At 42.8% G+C, this 9,442-nt stretch overlaps 1 protein-coding gene across 1 annotated transcript in view; it reads left to right on the top strand.

The window, feature by feature from the left end:
- Positions 1 to 9,055, top strand: part of LOC127635186 (keratin-associated protein 5-1-like) — a 505,876-nt gene extending 496,821 nt beyond the window's left edge. Inside the window, exon 3 of the transcript XR_007969444.1 lies at positions 8,987 to 9,055. The gene's annotated coding sequence lies outside the window, so the exon portion shown is untranslated. The remainder of the gene's footprint in view (positions 1 to 8,986) is intronic.
- Positions 9,056 to 9,442: the final 387 nt, after the last annotated feature.

Genomic DNA, 9,442 nt, shown 5'->3' with positions numbered 1-9,442 from the left:
CACCTGTACAACACACCTATACAACACACCTGACCATTACACACACGATCATAACACACCTGTACAACACACCTGACCATAACACACCTGTACAACACACCTGACCATAACACACCTGTACAACACACCTGACCATAACACACCTGACCATAACACACCTGTACAACACACCTGACCATAACACACCTGTACAACACACCTGACCATTACACACACGACCATAACACACCTGTACAACACACCTGATCATAACACACCTGTACAACACACCTGATCATAACACACCTGTACAACACACCTATACAACACACCTGACCATTACACACACGACCATAACACACCTGTACAACACACCTGATCATAACACACCTGTACAACACACCTGATCATAACACACCTGTACAACACACCTGACCATATCACACCTGTACAACACACCTGACCATATCACACCTGTACAACACACCTGACCATAACACACCTGTACAACACACCTGACCATTACACACACGACCATAACACACCTGTACAACACACCTGACCATAACACACCTGTACAACACACCTGACCATTACACACACGACCATAACACACCTGTACAACACACCTGATCATAACACACCTGTACAACACACCTGATCATAACACACCTGTACAACACACCTATACAACACACCTGACCATTACACACACGACCATAACACACCTGTACAACACACCTGATCATAACATACCTGTACAACACACCTGATCATAGCACACCTGTACAACACACCTGACCATATCACACCTGTACAACACACCTGACCATAACACACCTGTACAACACACCTGAACATAGCACACCTGTACAACACACCTGAACATATCACACCTGTACAACACACCTGACCATAACACACCTGTACAACACACCTGAACATAGCACACCTGTACAACACACCTGAACATATCACACCTGTACAACACACCTGAACATAACACACCTGTACAACACACCTGACCATATCACACCTGTACAACACACCTGAACATAACACACCTGTACAACACACCTGAACATAGCACACCTGTACAACACACCTATACAACACACCTGAACATAACACACCTGTACAACACACCTGAACATAACACACCTGTACAACACACCTGAACATAGCACACCTGTACAACACACCTGAACATAACACACCTGTACAACACACCTGAACATAACACACCTGTACAACACACCTGAACATAACACACCTGTACAACACACCTGAACATAACACACCTGTACAACACACCTATACAACACACCTGAACATAACACACCTGTACAACACACCTGAACATAACACACCTGTACAACACACCTGACCATAACACACCTGTACAACACACCTGAACATAGCACACCTGTACAACACACCTGAACATATCACACCTGTACAACACACCTGAACATAACACACCTGTACAACACACCTGAACATAGCACACCTGTACAACACACCTGAACATAACACACCTGTACAACACACCTGACCATAACACACCTGTACAACACACCTGAACATAGCACACCTGTACAACACACCTGACCATATCACACCTGTACAACACACCTGAACATAACACACCTGTACAACACACCTGAACATAACACACCTGTACAACACACCTGACCATAACACACCTGTACAACACACCTGTACAACACACCTGACCATAACACACCTGACCATAACACACCTGTACAACACACCTGTACAACACACCTGTACAACACACCTGTACAACACACCTGACCATTACACACACGACCATAACACACCTGTACAACACACCTGACCATAACACACCTGTACAACACACCTGACCATTACACACACGACCATAACACACCTGTACAACACACCTGATCATAACACACCTGTACAACACACCTGATCATAACACACCTGTACAACACACCTATACAACACACCTGACCATTACACACACGACCATAACACACCTGTACAACACACCTGATCATAACATACCTGTACAACACACCTGATCATAGCACACCTGTACAACACACCTGACCATATCACACCTGTACAACACACCTGACCATAACACACCTGTACAACACACCTGAACATATCACACCTGTACAACACACCTGACCATAACACACCTGTACAACACACCTGAACATAGCACACCTGTACAACACACCTGAACATATCACACCTGTACAACACACCTGAACATAACACACCTGTACAACACACCTGACCATATCACACCTGTACAACACACCTGAACATAACACACCTGTACAACACACCTGAACATAGCACACCTGTACAACACACCTATACAACACACCTGAACATAACACACCTGTACAACACACCTGAACATAACACACCTGTACAACACACCTGAACATAGCACACCTGTACAACACACCTGAACATAACACACCTGTACAACACACCTGAACATAACACACCTGTACCATATACAACACACCTGAACATAACACACCTGTACAACACACCTGAACATAACACACCTGTACAACACACCTGAACATAACACACCTGTAACATACACACACCTGTACAACACACCTGAACATAACACACCTGTACAACACACCTGAACATAACACACCTGTACAACACACCTGACCATAACACACCTGTACAACACACCTGAACATAGCACACCTGTACAACACACCTGACCATATCACACCTGTACAACACACCTGAACATAACACACCTGTACAACACACCTGAACATAACACACCTGTACAACACACCTGACCATAACACACCTGTACAACACACCTGTACAACACACCTGACCATAACACACCTGACCATAACACACCTGTACAACACACCTGTACAACACACCTGTACAACACACCTGTACAACACACCTGACCATTACACACACGACCATAACACACCTGTACAACACACCTGACCATAACACACCTGTACAACACACCTGACCATTACACACACGACCATAACACACCTGTACAACACACCTGATCATAACACACCTGTACAACACACCTGATCATAACACACCTGTACAACACACCTATACAACACACCTGACCATTACACACACGACCATAACACACCTGTACAACACACCTGATCATAACATACCTGTACAACACACCTGATCATAGCACACCTGTACAACACACCTGACCATATCACACCTGTACAACACACCTGACCATAACACACCTGTACAACACACCTGAACATAGCACACCTGTACAACACACCTGAACATATCACACCTGTACAACACACCTGACCATAACACACCTGTACAACACACCTGAACATAGCACACCTGTACAACACACCTGAACATATCACACCTGTACAACACACCTGAACATAACACACCTGTACAACACACCTGACCATATCACACCTGTACAACACACCTGAACATATCACACCTGTACAACACACCTGAACATAGCACACCTGTACAACACACCTATACAACACACCTGAACATAACACACCTGTACAACACACCTGAACATAACACACCTGTACAACACACCTGAACATAGCACACCTGTACAACACACCTGAACATAACACACCTGTACAACACACCTGAACATAACACACCTGTACAACACACCTGAACATAACACACCTGTACAACACACCTGAACATAGCACACCTGTACAACACACCTATACAACACACCTGAACATAACACACCTGTACAACACACCTGAACATAACACACCTGTACAACACACCTGACCATAACACACCTGTACAACACACCTGAACATAGCACACCTGTACAACACACCTGAACATATCACACCTGTACAACACACCTGAACATAACACACCTGTACAACACACCTGAACATAGCACACCTGTACAACACACCTGAACATAACACACCTGTACAACACACCTGACCATAACACACCTGTACAACACACCTGAACATAGCACACCTGTACAACACACCTGACCATATCACACCTGTACAACACACCTGAACATAACACACCTGTACAACACACCTGAACATAACACACCTGTACAACACACCTGACCATAACACACCTGTACAACACACCTGAACATAGCACACCTGTACAACACACCTGAACATATCACACCTGTACAACACACCTGAACATAACACACCTGTACAACACACCTGAACATAACACACCTGTACAACACACCTGAACATAACACACCTGTACAACACACCTGACCATATCACACCTGTACAACACACCTGAACATAACACACCTGTACAACACACCTGAACATATCACACCTGTACAACACACCTGAACATAACACACCTGTACAACACACCTGAACATAGCACACCTGTACAACACACCTGACCATAACACACCAGACCATAACACACCTGATCATAACACACCTGACCATAACACACCTGTACAACACACCTGACCATAACACACCTGTACAACACACCTGTACAACACACCTGTACAACACACCTGAACATAGCACACCTGTACAACACACCTGAACATAACACACCTGTACAACACACCTGACCATAACAAACCTGTACAACACACCTATACAACACACCTGACCATAACACACCTGAACATAACACACCTGACCATTACACACACGACCATAACACACCTGTACAACACACCTGACCATAACAAACCTGTACAACACACCTATACAACACACCTGACCATAACACACCTGACCATAACACACCTGATCATAACACACCTGATCATAGCACACCTGTACAACACACCTGCATCTGTTTCTCCCCCACAGCTATCATATCACTTCTGAAGACATGGATTCAACCACTGGAGTCATATGTGAAAGTGAAAGTGTAGATTTATAGTAGAAAATGACTTAAATATTGATCTGTTTCTCCCCCACAGCTATCATATCACTTCTGAAGACATGGATTCAACCACTGGAGTCATATGTGAAAGTGAAAGTGTAGATTTATAGTAGATGATGACTTAAATATTGATCTGTTTCTCACCCACAGCTATCATATCACTTTTGAAGACAAGGATTAAACCACTGGAGTCATATGTGAAAGTGAAAGTGTAGATTTATAGTAGAAAATGGCTTAAATATTGATCTGTTTCTCCCCCACAGCTATCATATCACTTCTGAAGACATGGATTCAACCACTGGAGTCATATGTGAAAGTGAAAGTGTAGATTTATAGTAGAAAATGGCTTAAATATTGATCTGTTTCTCACTCACACCTATCATATCACTTCTGAAGACATGGATTCAACCACTGGAGTCATATGTGAAAGTGAAAGTGTAGATTTATAGTAGAAAATGACTTAAATATTGATCTGTTTCTCCCCACAACTATCATATCACTTCTGAAGACATGGATTCAACCACTGGAGTCATATGTGAAAGTGAAAGTGTAGATTTATAGTAGAAAATGGCTTAAATATTGATCTGTTTCTCCCCCACAACTATCATATCACTTCTGAAGACATGGATTCAACCACTGGAGTCATATGTGAAAGTGAAAGTGTAGATTTATAGTAGAAAATGGCTTAAATATTGATCTGTTTCTCCCCCCACAACTATCATATCTCTTCTGAAGACATGGATTAAACCACTGGAGTCATATGTGAAAGTGAAAGTGTAGATTTATAGTAGAAAATGACTTCAATATTGATCTGTTTCTCCCCCACAACTATCATATCTCTTCTGAAGACATGGATTCAACCACTGGAGTCATATATGAAAGTGAAAGTGTAGATTTATAGTAGAAAATGGCTTAAATATTGATCTGTTTCTCCCCCACAACTATCATATCTCTTCTGAAGACATGGATTCAACCACTGGAGTCATATATGAAAGTGAAAGTGTAGATTTATAGTAGAAAATGGCTTAAATATTGATCTGTTTCTCCCCCACAACTATCATATCTCTTCTGAAGACATGGATTCAACCACTGGAGTCATATATGAAAGTGAAAGTGTAGATTTATAGTAGAAAATGACTTAAATATTGATCTGTTTCTCCCCCACAGCTATCATATCACTTCTGAAGACATGGATTCAACCACTGGAGTCATATGTGAAAGTGAAAGTGTAGATTTATAGTAGATGATGACTTAAATATTGATCTGTTTCTCACCCACAGCTATCATATCACTTTTGAAGACAAGGATTAAACCACTGGAGTCATATGTGAAAGTGAAAGTGTAGATTTATAGTAGAAAATGGCTTAAATATTGATCTGTTTCTCCCCCACAACTATCATATCTCTTCTGAAGACATGGATTCAACCACTGGAGTCATATATGAAAGTGAAAGTGTAGATTTATAGTAGAAAATGGCTTAAATATTGATCTGTTTCTCCCCCACAACTATCATATCACTTCTGAAGACATGGATTAAACCACTGGAGTCATATGTGAAAGTGAAAGTGTAGATTTATAGTAGAAAATGGCTTAAATATTGATCTGTTTCTCCCCCACAGCTATCATATCACTTTTGAAGACAAGGATTAAACCACTGGAGTCATATGTGAAAGTGAAAGTGTAGATTTATAGTAGAAAATGGCTTAAATATTGATCTGTTTCTCCCCCACAACTATCATATCTCTTCTGAAGACATGGATTCAACCACTGGAGTCATATATGAAAGTGAAAGTGTAGATTTATAGTAGAAAATGGCTTAAATATTGATCTGTTTCTCCCCCACAACTATCATATCACTTCTGAAGACATGGATTAAACCACTGGAGTCATATGTGAAAGTGAAAGTGTAGATTTATAGTAGAAAATGGCTTAAATATTGATCTGTTTCTCCCCCACAGCTATCATATCACTTCTGAAGACATGGATTCAACCACTGGAGTCATATGTGAAAGTGAAAGTGTAGATTTATAGTAGAAAATGGCTTAAATATTGATCTGTTTCTCACTCACACCTATCATATCACTTCTGAAGACATGGATTCAACCACTGGAGTCATATGTGAAAGTGAAAGTGTAGATTTATAGTAGAAAATGACTTAAATATTGATCTGTTTCTCCCCCACAACTATCATATCTCTTCTGAAGACATGGATTTAACCACTGGAGTCATATGTGAAAGTGAAAGTGTAGATTTATAGTAAGAAAATGGCTTAAATATTGATCTGTTTTTCACCCACAGCTATCATATCACTTCTGAAGACATGGATTAAACCACTGGAGTCATATGTGAAAGTGAAAGTGTAGATTTATAGTAGAAAATGGCTTAAATATTGATCTGTTTTTCACCCACAGCTATCATATCACTTCTGAAGACATGGATTCAACCACTGGAGTCATATGTGAAAGTGAAAGTGTAGATTTATAGTAGAAAATGGCTTAAATATTGATCTGTTTCTCCCCCACAACTATCATATCACTTCTGAAGACATGGATTCAACCACTGGAGTCATATGTGAAAGTGAAAGTGTAGATTTATAGTAGAAAATGGCTTAAATATTGATCTGTTTCTCCCCCCACAACTATCATATCTCTTCTGAAGACATGGATTAAACCACTGGAGTCATATGTGAAAGTGAAAGTGTAGATTTATAGTAGAAAATGACTTCAATATTGATCTGTTTCTCCCCCACAACTATCATATCTCTTCTGAAGACATGGATTCAACCACTGGAGTCATATGTGAAAGTGAAAGTGTTACTTTTCTGTACACTAATAAAGAACATGTGATGCTAGGATGTTGTGGGTGGTTGCCAGGGCGTTGCTATGCAGTTGCTAAGTTGTTCTAGTAAACACACTGAGAGAATATGATTGACAAATCTGTTTCACTCCAGTAGAAACTATTTTTCCAGTGTGATTATGTGTGCATTAGGTCAGTGATCGTATGTTTTATTCAGTACATGAGTATTGATTTCTCTCGAGCGTGTCGTGGACACTTCCTGTGTCTCGCTGCTTCTCCTCTAAGACCTGAATAAGTGATGAGTGACGGAGAGCCGGTGAGAGTGAGGTATCATGTGCTATCTGGTTCCAACATATGTCAACAACCCATCTAAACCCATCTGGACTGATCCTAGGGCGCTCTGTCTTCCTCAGAAAAACACACACTCACTGCTCGTTTTCTGCCGGCACGTGGGGACACTCCTCCGCCCCTGGCCGCGGCTCTACTGCTACAGGCGGTCGGGGAGTCACTTCCCTTCTCCCCTCGAGGATGGTGGTCTTCTCTCGACCCCTCTGTGTTTCTGGGGGACGGCAGGGCACTCCTCCGCCCCTGGTAGCGGCTCCATCACTCCAGGCGGTTCGGGAGTCCAGTCCCGTTCCCCGCGTCCGGGCGGTCGGGCTACTCCATTCCCCGGCAGATGGCAGCGGCGCTCCCCTAGGTGGACAGCAGGGTTGAGGACTCTGCGACGGGCATCCCTCCTCCTTCCCAAGTTTCGGCACCAATGTTAGGGGGGTACAAGGGTCTCCAGTCGGCCTTTATCACTCTCTGAGACTCGATTAGCCTGATTAAGGGCCGGATGTGCGGAATCACGACCCGGCCCCGCCCCCCCCGTCACAACGTAATTTTAAGCGTTTATTTAAAACTTTCTTATTTGTTCAATTCCCAATGTGCTCTAAGTGCTCGTGGTGGTGGAGAACCAATCTCAGTTGCCGCGTCTGAGACCGTCAGTCCGCGCATCTGATCACGTGACTTGTTGAGCGCGTTACCATGGAGACGTAGCGCGTGTGGAAGCTTCACGCTATTCTCCGCGACATCCACGCACAACTCACCACACGCCCCACCGAGAGCGAGAACCACATTATAGCGACCACGAGGAGGTTACCCCATGTGACTCTACCCTCCCTAGCAACCGGGACAATTTGGTTGCTAAGGAGACCTGACTGGAGTCACTCACCACACGCCCCACCGAGAGCGAGAACCACATTATAGCGACCATGAGGAGGTTACCCCATGTGACTCTACCCTCCCTAGCAACCGGGCCAATTTGGTTGCTAAGGAGACCTGACTGGAGTTACTCACCACTCCCTGGATTCAAACTCGCGACTCCAGGTGTGTGTCAGCGTTAATACTCGCTGAGACCCCCCTATAGACTTCTGTTGAACTTGAACTCTGTTTGGCAGTGAGTTCAGGGTCATTATTATTCGCTGGACAATCTCGTGTTTCTCAAATGTCTCTTGATACGCGCACAGGAAGTGTTGTCTTGTAGCAAGAGCATCTCTGTGTTTAGCATCGACTATCAGATTTCTAGAACACACCTGGCCACCAAATTTCCATGTTTAATTCGTCATGCAGCTCATCTGAACTTTAACAAACCTTAAAATGAGGAAATAAACGTGTATAATCATGAAAACAGCAACTCAGAGGATGGAGATGATAATCAGGTCAAACCAACAACAAA

Source organism: Xyrauchen texanus, chromosome 42 (genome assembly GCF_025860055.1).
Source record: "Xyrauchen texanus isolate HMW12.3.18 chromosome 42, RBS_HiC_50CHRs, whole genome shotgun sequence".
In the NCBI taxonomy this organism is placed as follows: domain Eukaryota; kingdom Metazoa; phylum Chordata; class Actinopteri; order Cypriniformes; family Catostomidae; genus Xyrauchen; species Xyrauchen texanus.
Note: the sequence above shows the minus strand (reverse complement) of the source record. Positions and strands in the feature narration are given on the sequence as shown.